The following is a 15,399-nucleotide window of genomic DNA, read 5'->3' on the forward strand; positions in this document are numbered from 1 at the left end:
ATTCATCCCAGTCATGCCTTTGATTATACTATAATGAACTGAAGCCCAGCCGATGTCTTAGTGGCAGAATGAATTAAAAGAGCTTATGAAAATTGAGCCCAGTGGAGTGTAGAGATTACTAACACAAAACCTGATATGGTCATTATTTCACCTTTGTAGTCTATTAACTCCTGGATTAATGCAGGAGGAGAAGGGAGAAGAAGTGCTGAGGGGCCATAGGCTATGTGCTCTATGTACAGAATGCATTATTATGCTTGGCACTGCATGGCTGAATATAAGAGCAGTTATAAGAGCAGCTGGACCTACTAATCCAGACTGTATACAGGGAGGAAGAAGATGACAGAGGGAATAGATAGAGGACAGGAGGGAGGGGGGTGTATAATAAAGGAATGGTCAGAATCCACAGAGAGTGAGGTGAAGAGAGAGCGAGGGAGGGAACAGAGGAGGAGGGAGGGAAGCAGGCAGAGAAGAAGGGTGATGTCACCCCTAACTGGCAGCCAATGAGAGTCAGGGAGGGAGAGAGAGAGCGGCCGAAGGAGGGTGTGTTTTTCTATCACTGCAGCATCAGCAGAGAGGAGAGGGGCACAATCAATTTCATAGAGAAGAGGAAAAAAAGGCACAAGTAGCTAAGGAAGAGAAGGGGGAAAAGGACGCAAGGAGTTTGCAGAGCGAAGGAACATCACTGTGAAGGTAAGAGGATCATTTTGTGAGAGAAGAGCGGGAGAGAGCTGGTGAGCGGATTAATTATGTTGGTAGGTGGAGGTGGCTTGTTATGGAATCGCACCTTTGCCTCATCTTCCACTGGCAGTAAAAGATGATTCATGGTTCATGTAAATCACTTTAACAGCTCCTTATTTAAATGTCTTCTCTTTGGCAATTTGTCTTATCCCCATCAGGTGTGTTGACATTTAGGAAAACTATACAATTCCAGCTATTTCACAGTTTGAAAAAAAAAAAAGATAATTAGACAAATGTCAAAACACTTCTTTATTTCAGTGGTAGTGGGGGTTGTGATTAATTATACTACACTGTAGCATTGCATTACTTTTTTTTTTTTTTTTACTGTTAAAAGAGATTTGGAGTATTAAAGCCAGGTGTCATGGATAACCTGTTGGTGCAGATTACTTTAAGAGAAAATGTTTTTGATTTTGTTTTTGTGGATTTATCTTAACTGATTGAACATTCAGTGCATTGCATGCAACAGGGTCTCCTGTGACATTAATATTGAATATACAGCAGTGCTGTGTGCCATTGTACTGCCTCACTGAACACTTAATTAATCAGATTACAAGATTTTTTTCTCTAAAATTTTACAATATGTTATTATCTGATATGCTTAAAGTTGGGATTTGTCTTTATGGATAACTAGATACAATTTGGATTACTTGTCTAAAGATAAATGTGATCGTTAGTTTGTGTTTTTTTTTGATAACTGCAAAGTGTATTGTACTGTACTTTAAATCTTTTGTCCTACCAAATGTGAAAAATATAAAATGGAAATATACTTTAAATCAGCTAATTTGCAATTCATATTGCATTGTGCATTTTTCTGCAAACTGAGGGTAATTTCTCAGGCAAATTCTATGCTTTGCCTCTCCTTCTGTCTTGTTACTTTAATATGAATATTCGTGTTCTCTCCACATTCCCCTCCCCCAGCTAATAGCTGGGTGGCTTAATGTTAAGTACTGCCCATGATTGCAATGTGCGGCTACGATTTTCACTGATGTCTAGGGATGAAACTCACCTCTATGGTAAACAGCACAGTGGAGCAGACTACAGCAATTTTCTAGTCTACCAATCTTATCTCCTGCAGCTGCAATAGGTCTGTTTTGCCAGGGCAATGACAGAGCTGGGTAACCTGAAACTACAGATCTTGGAGGGAAGAAAGAAGGAATTTAAAAAGAACTGAAAGAGGGAAAGACAGAAAGAGAGATTCAGATATCAACAGGATACAGATAGTGAGAGAGATATCTGTACGGAAGGAGATATCAGGGGAAGTACAAATAAGGGTGGGGCAGCGCTCGCAGCAGACTGTGGAGGTGTGCCCATGAAAAAGAGGCACTCACCTGGCTCTATGCCATACACCTGCCTGCTGCCACCCTCTGCGACCTATTACACATCTGTTCTACCCAACGGCAGAAAATAGACAATGTTCCACCAGTTGTGTTAATGATGTAGAAAACTGCATTGCCAGAAGCAGCTGCTAAAGGCTGTGAGCTTGTTTCGTCTGTAGGTCGTTGGTGCGTGTCTGGTGTTTTGTGGGCAAGTATATCTTTATGCATCTGCTCATGTCATGCACTCCTGTCCTAAAGATATGACCAGATTCACAAAAATATGACCAGACACACAAAGACATATTTGTGTGGATACGTGCATATCTTTGTGCATCTGCTCATATCATGCAAGTGCATGTGTGTGCTAGTGGTGTAGTGAACCTGCTCTCTCTCTCTCCCTCCCGCCATGTCTCAGTAGCCTGCAGCTTGTCCCAGATGACCCCGGTCAAGGGACTGGAGGGGAAGGAAGGCAATGCGCCTGACAATGACTTGTTTCCATCTGTACAACATCCATAAACATACTGCACTGCACACATTCACACAATAGATCAAGATACAGCTGCTGCTGAAGAGGGCGTGTTGGAGTGAATGAGTGTGTGTGTGTGTGTGTGTGTGTTTATGTGTGTGCATGTATGTGCATCCTCTCTATGGCAGCAATGCTCCAGAGACCCACTGCTGGTCACATTATCATACTTTTTAATGCAGTGGGGTTTGAATGGCAGTGGCAGCTGGCTCTCTAGACAGTGTTGGGAGCTGCTGGTGTAGCAGGGATGTTGTTGTAGCTGGCTAGACTTGGAGTGTATGATTACCCTCGCAGAATGTAATCTCCCCTCTGACGCGGGCTGGTTAATTGAGCTGTTCCATCAAAGAGATGGATCGAAACAGGGATTTATGTGAGGAGAGAGGGACAGGCACGGGAGGATGGTGTAAGCAACATAAAAAAGATGGAGAAGAAGGTAGACTTCCTTTTGAAAGGCAAAGAACTTTGCATCCTTTAATGCATGTTCACTGCTATAGGTATTGAAGAGAGTAGAGGGAGAGAAGGAGGGATCAACTAGGATATAGAAAAGGGTAAGGTCACAAGGAAGGATTGACTGTAGCAAAAAAAACAGAAATGAAAGGCGAAAAGATTAAAAGGAGGATATCAAAATATTCTATTTACAGATATAACTCTGATAAGGATTGAAGAAGATTATGAGAGAAAAGCCCTGCAATATATGGTCAGATATTTATGCTTTTGCTGTATTCATTTTTATGGGATGGTAATGTCAGAGACTGGCCTGTTTCCAAATGCCTTTAGTCCTGCAGTTGAAGTGGAGAGCTGGTTTTGTGTAGGAGGAGAGGACTGATCTGCTCTCAATCTGCCAGTTAGGAGTAACTCCAGGGAAGAGCAGTGCTGAACTGGCCCCTTCGTTCCTCAGCAACCTGTTATAGCCCCAGGCCACTTTTGCCAGTCATCCTGCTCACCAAACACAGATAAATCAACACACACTCATAAACACATCTGTACAGGCACAACTTCTGCAACACACACAAAAAACGCTCTGCAAATACACACTGCAGAGATCCTGTTGCAGTGCGCCAAATTAAAGATTCTCTAATGTTGCCTTCCTGGCCTGATTACTTAAGCGTCTGCTACTGATCAAAGACCACACTCACCACTTTCTGGGGATTCAGCCATTAAGGCAGCGACGGGGTAAAATAAGGGTTAAGACAGAGAACTATGTCTTAGACTGAAGTGTCAACAATAACTGTTTCATCTTTGGTTTCCTTTTTATCCTCCTTTGAGAATAATAGTTGTAAAGTAACAAACTCACAAATGCAAATTCAAAGGCTTGTGAGTGAACTCTCTTGAGTTATCATCCAGTGCGTCTTTTCGATGCCCTGCACGTGTGTGTGTGCGCAGTTGCATGTGCCCCCCCCCCACACACACACACAGCACCCGCCCCACCCGGTTGCAGCTTGGAGGCTGTTTGATTTAGACTGCAGATGGGAGTCAGCCTACTGGGTGTCAAGTGGGGGATCATGTAGACATGCTGTCAGGGTTTGGAGGAGAATACGTTGTGGTGATTTAGGGAGCTAAGGGTCAGATGGATTGACAGGCCAACCACGGGTAAATGATTATAGAGAATTGAGGAGGAGGGAAGGAGGCCAGCAAAAGGGGAGAATGAAATTTGCAGAGGCGAAATGAGGCAGGCAGGGAGGAAAACCGAAAGAGGGAAAGGATTGATTTGAAAGGCAGCAGGATGGTATGGAGATGGCAGAAAGATAAAGGCTGTTATGGAAGATGAGACAAAGTGGAAGAGGATTGTCATGGCAATTTCTCTGAACCACCGTGTTCCAGTCATCACTTAAGAGTCATATTCCCTCTTCTTAGACAGCTAGAGAAAAGCTTTCAACCTAGGTAATCCATTTTTCCTTTACTGTCTTTGTATATCTGTTATTTTCTTTACTCTTCCCACTATGCAGTTCTTTGGTTTCACTTGTCATATCAGTATTCATACAGTGGTGGACAGAGAAGCCCACATCGGGGTCTTAATCAAAATAATGACTGAGGCTCCTATTAGCCTTCCCAGAAAGAGGCTCTCAGACAAAGACTCATAAATCCAACCCTATTATACAATTGAACCTGTGATGGAGACTAGGGCACAAATAGAAGCGTCATGTTTGGAAATGAATTTAATTTGGCAGAGTGAATTACCTTATTACAGCTTTCAGAAGTGATGGTATGTGAGAGGAGAAATTGTAGAATTCCCCTGGGTAACAAATATATTGGCGGTTAGAATTACAAAACTGGAACACCAGTGGATATTACTTGAAACCAGGATAGAAATTAATTACTGCCAATAACGAAATTGGAGGCCCCAGATATTCTAGAAAAATATCTTAAAATGAGGGAATAAAAAAAACACATTCTTTATCACTTTATGTTATTATGGTGCTAAAATTTAATTTTAAATTACATTTCTTCAGTGCACAGTTTAAAATAAAGAACCAGGGTGGAAAGCAGCAAAGCAATAATGCTACACATAAGATTGAATATGAATTGGGGGAGATACAAACCTCCTTGTCTGACCTTCTTTTTGTATCATTGATGATCATCCTTTTTCTGTCTCTGACAAAATGATGGCTTTGTCTCAGCATAACAGAGAATTCCCCTTAGCGTCACTCCATCTGGACCACAGTCAGCTCCATTAAAGAGCTTTATTGTCCACATCAGTGACTATAATTGGACTAAACTGACCCTCTGTCCAGTGTGTTTCCCAAATGCATCTATGAAGTGTTCTGTTGATTGTCAAAGATGTTTCTCTGTGTATTCGTGTGCGTGCATGACTCATCATGAACATCTCATGATGATCACATCATGAGATGCCCTCGTGAATGTATTAACTATATATGAAATACCAATGTTGGGTTATTGCCTTTCATTTGTGAAAGATAATATCAACTGTCTGATGGCCACATTGCTGAGATTCAGTAAGTAAGTCTAAGTTTAATGGCTTCTGGGTAAAAATAGCTTAAAAATTAGGTTATGTACTACCTTTTCTGCTTCACAGAAAGTTATTAAAGCTTTTATTTTGCCTCACATTCTTTCCACCATAAAGCTCTTCAATATTTTAATTAAAATACAGAAGCTGTGAGTTAATGCTCATCTTTTTCAAAATCCTTGTAATGATTTACAACTTATCTTAGAGTCCCTAAAGATTTTCAGATCAGAAACTAAATTAGACACTAATTTAACCATAAAAGCAAATTTCATATAATATCATTATTTTTATTATTATTATTATTAGTAGTAGTAGTAGTACAACAAACAGCCTCCTGTTGTATTGTATAATATTTTATAGTTAGCTATGTAAACAGCTATTGGTTAGCCTACAGTAAACTTAATCGAAATTTCTAAGAAGTTAATCTGGTAAACCTGACATAATTATAGAGATTATCTATTATGCTTTATGCTGTATACATAAAATGATGTTATTATATAACGCCAACTTTAAATTTAAGTGTGAGATAGCTTAGCCTGAACTAGCTAGTTAACTAGCTATGAACCAAATAACTTTCAGCAGCTATCTTAACGCTAAATTAACATACTTTTGACGGAAATATTTATTTTGTGGGTTGTTTTATAAATGTATTTGATATGTCCATGGAGGAAAGCGTTGTCTCAGAATCAAAATATTGAGCTTCCATTTTTTTCTTACATCTTTTGCTGTGAGAGAAACAACTGCAGATGGTAGGACTACAGATTAAAGGTTAAAAGTAGCTAAATTAACAGTCAATCTCACCTCCGCTATGCTGTCTTCAGGTGCTTTGGAAATTCCAATATAGCAAATTTTGCGCATATAACATTATAAGCTATTAAAGCTAATACATTTATTTTTTTATATAAGCTGTTAAGGACAATATCTCAGACAACTGTAATCATATTGTGATACTTTGGGGAATTATGTGTGATTGTACCATTCTGGCTTTGATTACATTGCACAGGCTGTTTATTAAGGGGACATGACTGTCGTAAGTGGTGCAGTATGAGGACCCAAATGCAGAAGACCAGGAAGCGGAATGAGGATGAATTAGCCGCATGACTACAGTATTTATTGGGGTGACGTAGCTTATAGGCAGGTACAGGCAGACAGACAGGCAACAAACAGGTAACAGGCAGGTAGGCAAATACAGGTTACCGGCTGGCAGAGGCTAAAACCAGGAAATGAGTCCAACAAGGCTAAACAATTCTGACAGGGGGTGTTCAAAGTTCAGAATACAGACATGATCCAAGGGAGACAAAGAATCCATACAAAAGAACTCACGGAAATAAATGCCGGGAAACTGGACACGGGAATGAGGTACAACAAAAACACAATGATCTGACAATGAACAAAGGAAAAGACCTGGACTAAATACCCTAAGGGAGGTGAGACAACGGTGCAAACAATCAAGGAGGGGCCAACAATCAAAACTGCAGGGAAAGCAAACAAAGACAAGAAGCAAAACCACAAGACACACAAGGGGAGGAGAATACTACAAAATATAACAGGAAATATGACTAAAACTCAAACTATAACAATGACAGCATTGGTTTACTAATTTATTGATTTGTTGCTGAGAGGCCATCTGCATTTTTAATGAAACCTGGGGGCATGATATATCAGTACTGTCGACTATTTCAGCACTGTTGCTTAGCTTTAAGTTACATCATACTGTTCTGCTAAACTTTTGACAGGCTTTTTTTGTACTATTGAAATTTATTCTTCGCCTGTGCTCTGAGTTTCCTCGCGACAATGCTTCTCAATGTCCTTTGCATGACTTTCATCCTAGCCCAGTTTTTTCCTTTGCCAAAACTTAAGCTTAGCAAAAACTATTTATTCTGACAGTCAGTAGCCCATTAATAGACTAGCAGTGGCCACCATTCATACTTTCGAGTGCATCTGTTGCACAGGTAGCATAGTAGTCATGCCTGAATGTTTTATGTGAAGGCTGCAAGTCACTGTTTCACCAAGATTGAGCAAGTTCTCCTGAAAGACTTTTACGTTCTGGTGCTGATGCATTATCACAAGTAATTGACATGTTTGGTCCCTGAAAGCCTGGACTGGATTGCAACATTAGGGTTTATGCCAGAGCATTTGAAGCATCACAGACGCACACCCAAGAGTTGATCAAGATGATGTTCCCTGGAAAATTCAGTCTGGCAACTTTGTGCTTCAGTTGTAGATTAATTAAGTCTATACATTGCACTGATAAGATGGAAAGCAATGTTTGGTATGTTGCATCCAAGAGACTCATAGTCAGGAATGCAAACATAAACTGTGTTTTTTGAGGCATTAGAGTAAGTGTGCTGAATTGAATGTGGCTGCTTGACATTAACTGAGTGGCACTAGTCATTTTCTCACAATGAAACACAGTGAGGTTTGATAGTGTTCTGAATCCATCTAAAGGCTTATTTATTTGGAGTGTTTACATTTAAGTGTATTGATTTTGTGTCACTTGGCTCTTCCCCACTCTATACCTACACTTCATTTGAATTAACCATAACCGAAATAGATGGGGCATGAAACACGAGCATCCACAAACTTAACAGACACAGCTTCCTTAAGTACTGCAGGTGATGTAAGTAAACAGGCTGTCTGTATTTGTCTCCTCTGCATGTCTCGGCGATGTTGTGACTGTAGTTTCTCGCAGGCACTTTATCTGCTGTGTCAGCCATGATATATTCATTAGGGTTGGATTACAGAGAGTGGGAGGGGATCAGGTTTTGAGTGGGTTGTAATCCCCATACACTGGCCTAATTTAATCTCACCTACTGTGCCATCCTATTACACACTACACCCACCGCATGCATCCAGGCGCTGGCTGGAGGAGAGCAGATGAGGGGCATGCAAGGTTAAAACAGGGTAATGTTAGACAAGAGGCATGGAGACAAAGAGGGAGGCTTGTAAGAAAAGAGGTACAGAGAAGGGAAATTGATTATGAGCAACAGGAGAGAGATTCAAGTACAGAGAAAGAAACAGAAAATGTGAAGGAGTAAAGAAATGTCAGAGACAAAACTGGAGACAGATAAGATTTAGAGAAGGGTGCTCTTTAAGTTTGTTTTCATGAATAACAACAGTCGTGTTCGCTTGCTTGCTTTCAGAATGCATATGAGGACATCTCTTTCATGTATCTCATGACTTATACATATGGCCACCAGGATGCCCAACTTTTAAACCTAAAGATCACAAAATTTTCTCAACCCATGCAGGACTGTAGACTGCCTCAGCTGGTGATGAGACATTAAAATAGCCAAAAATTGGGAATTTTCAAAATAAAATATGACATGCAACAAGATTATAATAGCATATAGCTTTCTCATTTACGCCATCATAATCATAATTATTGGCATTGCATGTAGTGTATTTAATTTTACCTGTTTTGTCACATTATATAACACAGTCTGTGCCCTCTATCACACTTATTCATCATTATTGGGTTTAAAAGAATAAACAGTTTCAGTTTGGCAACCTGTCCAGTGTGTCTTCTGCCTAGTGTATTTTGGGATGCCTCCCCATCTCATTATATTTATTTGGCCAAGTTGCAAATAATTTGCATGTCAGGGAGACTTCACACAGTGAAGTAAGGGTTTATATAACCTATTCTGCTGTTTTCTTCACCATTTATGACCTACATCCCTCTCATCATCATCCCTCCTTATCTGCTCATAGCCAGAATAAATTAGGCCATGCTAGCCTGCTACACACTGTCTACCTGAAGAGGTAAATCTGTTCCTGTTAGCCTCTTCTGAATGCAGACTTTGTATTTTTAAATCAGGTTGGTGTTGGAGTTGTTTGAGTTTGCTCTCTGAATTGATCAGGGGTAATTGGGCATGGTGCTACTGAGAGCCTCGCACAGTGCCTGAGCTGCAATAATGAGACTCTATATTTAGCTATAAAACTGTCTGTATACATCAGCCATCATGCTCTGTTGCACAGCGGGAGAAATTAAGCATTTGTGTTTTTGTGGCCAAACTTGCAGGGCCCACCTTTGGGTAGTGATTTTTATAAATCATTTGTTGAAATCTGTGCTGAAGAGAGGACTGACTGATGGAGCAGGAAGCGATAAGGAGACATGGGGTGAGGCTTCCTGTTAATATGAGGAAAAGATGAAAGGCGACAATCCCCAAGAGAAAACACAGGAGCAACAAGAAGGAAAAATTTATATATTCAGGGGTACTGATGTCACATTGGGGGAAGGAGGGAGATGAAGAGAGAAGAGACGAAGAGCAGAAAACAAACCACATGGAGATAAAGAGAGAAACTGGGGAGAATAGACAGAGGGCCTGGACATTGTTAACGAGCTTAACGAGGTAATTATACACATAAGCAAAGACCTCATCCTCCAGGCCTTACACAGTTGGGTGGGGCAGGGAAATCAGGAGAGAAAGTGGAATACTAGGAGAGAAAGAAAGGCCGTTTATTATCAGTAACCTTTTAATAATGTTGATTGCGTCATTAAAGTGTGATCCTGCTCAGGGCGACAAGCAAGAAGTGTGAGAGTGTGGAGGTTAAGATGGGAGGACAATGTGGGAAGATAAAGAGAGAAAGATACCGGGAGCAGAGAGAGATGGGAGGGTAAAGGACAGAGATCCTGTAGCGATTAAAATGTCAGTGTGTGCAGAGGCAGATGCACACCTGCCAAGCACACACACACACGTGCAGCTCACCTGCACCTTCTCAGGCTGTGTACAGAGTGACTCTGGATTTAATTAAATAAGAAGAACACAACCCTTAACACAAATATTAGAACTGCCTACAGCCTGAACTGACAGCTTCAACTGGGATGACTTCATTCTCAATGGGTGCCATATATCAGCCATCTTTATACGCCATCTACGTCCTTTTCTCTCCTTCGCTCACCCCATGCCTTTAGTCCTTCCATTTCTCCTTCTGTCTCTCCTTCATCCAGTGGTCCAGACAGTGTTTTATTTATGACTGTGTAGTGAACGCTGTTTTGACCAGCCTGTGGTTCAGAGGGGTACAAACAATCCAACAGTAAATGTTAGTGACAGGGCTGTTACTAGCCGTTGTACACAATGCTCCCTGTGCTTCAGCCCCTCAGCCTGCCTGCATGGCCCATCCACCTCCAGAAGTGTCAAAAAAGCTGATTTCACCTTTCACTTTGAATAAAGGAAAACGTCTCTGAGGTGTCTGAGAAATGTTGTCATGCAAAAAGCTGTGTTTGTTTGGCTAGTGCTAGCTGGCAGGAGTTGCTGACGTGCTGTGTGGGTGTCCTATATAGGAACCTGCATGATCAGCATGTTTTAGGCAACGCTATCATGGGATTGAGATGATTTAGATAACTGCCACTATAGCAGGGGATTTAGTGTGCTAGAATATTGCCACTGGTCTATTTTCTCCTTGAGAAGGTGTGTATCTGTGTGTGTTATTTTGCTCATATATTTAACTGTGGGAGTATGCACAAGAGTATCAACAGCTGGCCTTGAGCATCTTTGTTTTGCGTGTGTCTATTGAATAGATGTGGATTGTCAGACCTTGTTGGCCTAACTCTCTATGAAACGCTCATCAACTGGTTGTTTAGCCACAGGGAAAGGTCACCACAGCTTCCTCTGCATCTCTGTGGCCTCTTTCTCTGTTTCTATCTGCTTTTCTCTCCCTCTCTCTCGCTGGAATTGGGGCCGAACCCTTTCTGTCATCTCTCATAACTGAAGCAAAACGGGAGGGAAAGAGAGATGAGAGACTGCGGTGGAGTTGTGGCCACAGCTGGGGCTTCAGTGTACAGGGCAATACCCCAGGAGGAAGAGGAGGGGGAATGAAAAGATGATGCAGGAGGAGGGGAGCGAGGAAGGAGAGGAGCCGTGATGCTCTGCAAAACAATATAGAGAAGAAATGAAACAGCATCCTCACTTTTTTTGCTTATTCACTCTGTCTGCCTCCTGGAATAGATAATATAAAACCAGATATACTTGTCACTCCCTTTAACTGTCTGACAGGAGATGACACACACACACACACACACACACACGCACACACACACAGACAAACACAGGCGGGACGGAACAGGTTGTTTTTTTACTCTCTTTCATTTTGCGCCTTGCTGAAAATTGCTGTGCATTCTGGAAAATGTCATGTCCTTGATCTCTTTGCACCACTACACACTGGCGCGCGGAGGGGCTGGAGCTGTGTAGAGACGTGGGGAGGGGGATTTGCAGAGACGGGGGTCTGCAGCAGAGACGTGGCTGTGCGCCTCAGATAACACTGCAGCCTTTGATGGAGCCTGGCCCTCCTCTGCTGGAGAGCACAAGCCACTCCGCCTCAAATAGATCTAGTCCGCCACGGACTCCGTTGGTAATGATTAGATTTAGTTACAGAGCAGAAATGGTTTGCTGATGATAATGATAACAGATGCGATGGGAGTTAGTCATCCACTTAGGGTCGATGGATTGTATCGATGCTGTTCCAGCCTGCAAATTTCCCCTAGACTGGATGGTCTCTCTCAGGCTTGATAAAAGTTGATGGTAGAGGTTGATAGAATGCTACCTGTAATTGCACTGTGTATGATCTTGGCTGGGTGGATGTAATGAATATGTAGTGCAGGACATGTGCACGTCAGTGTTTCATAAGCTTCTTTCTATATGGAAGGAGGAGAAGACTAGGAGGGAGGGGTTGGGTAAAGGAGTTCAGGGAAAGGAAAAGGGAAGTTTCATACTGATATAAGGAGTGAGAGGCAATCAGCAGGGAGCAGAGAATAGAGAAAAGAAGTGAAAGAGATAGAGGAGCGCAAATAACAGACTTCCTGCAAAAACGACAGTCAGGATGGTGGAACTCTTTCAAGTATGGGTAGCATGTAGACATAACAGAGGAATTGGAGAAAGCCAGAGATGGGGAAAGAGCAAGAGATGGAGACACAGGAGACAGGAGATGAAGGTAGAAAGTATAAAGTACAGATAGATGAGAGAGAGAGAGAGAGAGAATGGGGGGATGGGGTGAGGAGGATGAACATGTAGGAGGGGGAGGGGAGAGAAATATTTGCTGTGTGCGGCTGAGCTGGAGTCAGGAGGTTGTCATGGTGATAGCGGGATGAGAAAAGGAAAGGGAGGCAGGGGTATTGACACCTAGGCCTAGACACGCGCACACGCACACACACACACACACACACACAGGGACACATACTACAACAAACAAAATGAGCCAGGCATAACAATACTGACTTGTCACATCCTAAGTAAACACACACTCTCTCACTTTCTCACACAAACGCACACACGCACACAGGTGGTGCGTACAAAAAAAACAAGACCATGTAATGGCAATGGCAATTTTATTTATATAGCACATTTCATTACAAGTAAACTCATGTATGAATTTCAGTAGCCATATCACTATGCAAACTCTGTTTCCCATGTCTTTTATCCTCACTCAGCCCTATTTGAATGGCAGGCAAATCCCCTTAAACTGACTTGTCTTGCCAGACTATTGCCTAAACCAACCCTCAGTCTGCTGCTGTGTGCGTGTGTGTGTGTGTGTGTGTGTGTGTGTGTGTGTGTGTGTGTGTGTGTGTGTGTGTGTGTGTGTGTGTGTGTGTGTGTGTGTGTGTGTGTGTGAGAGAGAATCTTCACATATCTGAGCTTTGCTGTTTGCCTGTGTGTGTTGACGACAGAGAGATGAGAGGCAGAAACAAGCTGATGTAGAGACAAGCAGCAGTTCCAGTGGGGCATGGTTTTCTGAGCCAGTGCACACACTTATATAATAATAATTTGTATTTGTATATTGATCTTTTTTACAACAAAACTTATACAGAATAATACTGCAGTAAAAAAAGCACGTCTCCAAACTGTAGTTGCTTCTGTAGAAATGTAAAACTTCACTTCCTTGCATCAGACGATTGTTTAGAACAGCAGATGTAAAGGTTTATATGAACTGAATATAGTTAAATTACTGTGACCTATTAGTAGAGAGTGTGTTTATAGAGAATAACAATTTACTACGATGAAAATTAAGATTTTTTCCTTGACTTGAATCATGTGAACTTTACTGACGTTAAAAGTTCTGCAAGTGTGACTGAAAATAACTTGAATTCACACAGATAAATCTGAAAGATTGACTTGTCATTGCAGTGTTGCGAGAGAGTGTGATATATAAAAGAAATACAGCGAAGTGCAAACACTGCAGGAGGAAAAAAAGACTTCCATATTGGAAAACAAACAAATTGCTCAGTCAGAATGTTAGCACTTATGAAAGATGTGGTTTTAGTTGAGTGCTGGAAGGTGGAGTTAGGTTAGATACATTGTTCCACAGTTTATCGGACTTTGATAATTTTTTAAATTTTAGTCTGGACTTGGGAGACTAGACTGAAGAGAGCTACAATATTCTGTTATTTTCTCCTAACTCCTCTCATTCTTTCTCATCCATACACACACCATCACCCCCTTTTCTTTCTACTCTGTTTCCACACGATAGATATTTACTAGCTGTTTAGGGGCATTACATCTCCTTCCTCATCCCCAGAAGACCTTGTATTTGATTAGATGAGGAGCACTTAAGGGGAAGTACTGCTTTTGCAACTTTTAACAAAGTTAATGGGATTGCCAAGATGCCAGAAAGCCAGAAGCCGTTATCCGACCTGGTTAATCATTTTGAAGATGCGATTCATCAGGTCCTTTGAGCTGCTTTGCTAAAATTACTGTAGTCAGTTAACTTGTGACATCTGATTGCTCAGGAAATTGTTTATATTTCTCTCTTTTGCATTCCTTTGATTAATGAAACAACGGTGGCAGTGCCGGTGTGTGTTTGTACATTCTGTGCATGGGTCTGATGTATGTTTTTATTCATAGCTTTTGTGTAATTTTTTGTGTGACTCCTTCATGTTTCCACAAGCCCAGTATCAGGCTAGGAAAAAAAAATCCAGCCACTTTCTCAGTCGTTGAGCCACTGGGGCCCTTCCATGCAAATGTGTTAGCAAAGCACTATGTGTGACCTTGCCCTGACAGAAGCTCATTTCCCTGAAGTGGTGGAAAAGACAGGATTACATCCAATCTAAGGAGACCTTGACAATTTTTTCTGGCAAAGTCTAAATCTTAGCAATAAGCTAAGTCTGTAGGGAAGTTTAGGGCCAAAAATTACCTTTTTGAAATATTATGAAAACAGAGTACCTGTTGAAACAACCTGGGAAAGAGAGACAGAGATTTCTTCAAAACAAAGACATGTCATAATTTCATGTTAGGCAAATTTGATATTTTTGTTGTTTCTTCAGTAAGAGTGCTTTTTTCTCTCTGAGACATTAAGCATCTCAAATGTCGAACCTGTTGTGGTGGAGGTCGTAGGTCACATATGCGCACTCTGCTCCTCTTCTCAGGGTGTGGCATGCCTATTCTCCCTGCGGAGGCAGCCACGTGTCCTTGCGTGTCACAAGGGCCTCTGGCAGCTGGTGTCCTCCAGCGGTATATGGGTCACTTATCACCTGACCCGAGGGACCACTCCCTCCTCCTCATCTCTGTCTGCTCAATGACTGACTGCACAGCCCCTCCTCAGACATCTCTACCTGCAACAGCCACCACAAACCTGCCCCCACCTGCACACTTCACTTGATGCAACCCAGACACACACACACACACCCCCACACACACACACACACACACACACACACACACACACACACACACACACACACACACACAGAAGTGCACACATATGCTCCCATTCACACTCATCAGGCTCATCATCTCTTTGAGGCTCATACAGCTTTCTCTTCTACTGCTTTATACTGTATGTATGCATGGCTGACTTGAATAACAATATGACCTGTATGAACCATAAAGACATGTAAATACTAATGTGTTGTGCCTTTATATATA

General features: G+C 41.7%; 1 protein-coding gene across 3 annotated transcripts in view; it reads left to right on the plus strand.

Annotated features, from left to right (window-relative positions):
* The first annotated feature begins 519 nt into the window (after positions 1–519).
* Positions 520–15,399, plus strand: part of l1cama (L1 cell adhesion molecule, paralog a) — a 41,380-nt gene continuing 26,500 nt past the window's right edge. For all 3 annotated transcript variants that reach the window (XM_044210879.1, XM_044210880.1, XM_044210881.1), the window contains exon 1: positions 520–690. The gene's annotated coding sequence lies outside the window, so the exon portion shown is untranslated. The remainder of the gene's footprint in view (positions 691–15,399) is intronic.

Source organism: Siniperca chuatsi, linkage group LG10 (assembly GCF_020085105.1).
Source record: "Siniperca chuatsi isolate FFG_IHB_CAS linkage group LG10, ASM2008510v1, whole genome shotgun sequence".
Lineage (NCBI taxonomy): Eukaryota > Metazoa > Chordata > Actinopteri > Centrarchiformes > Sinipercidae > Siniperca > Siniperca chuatsi.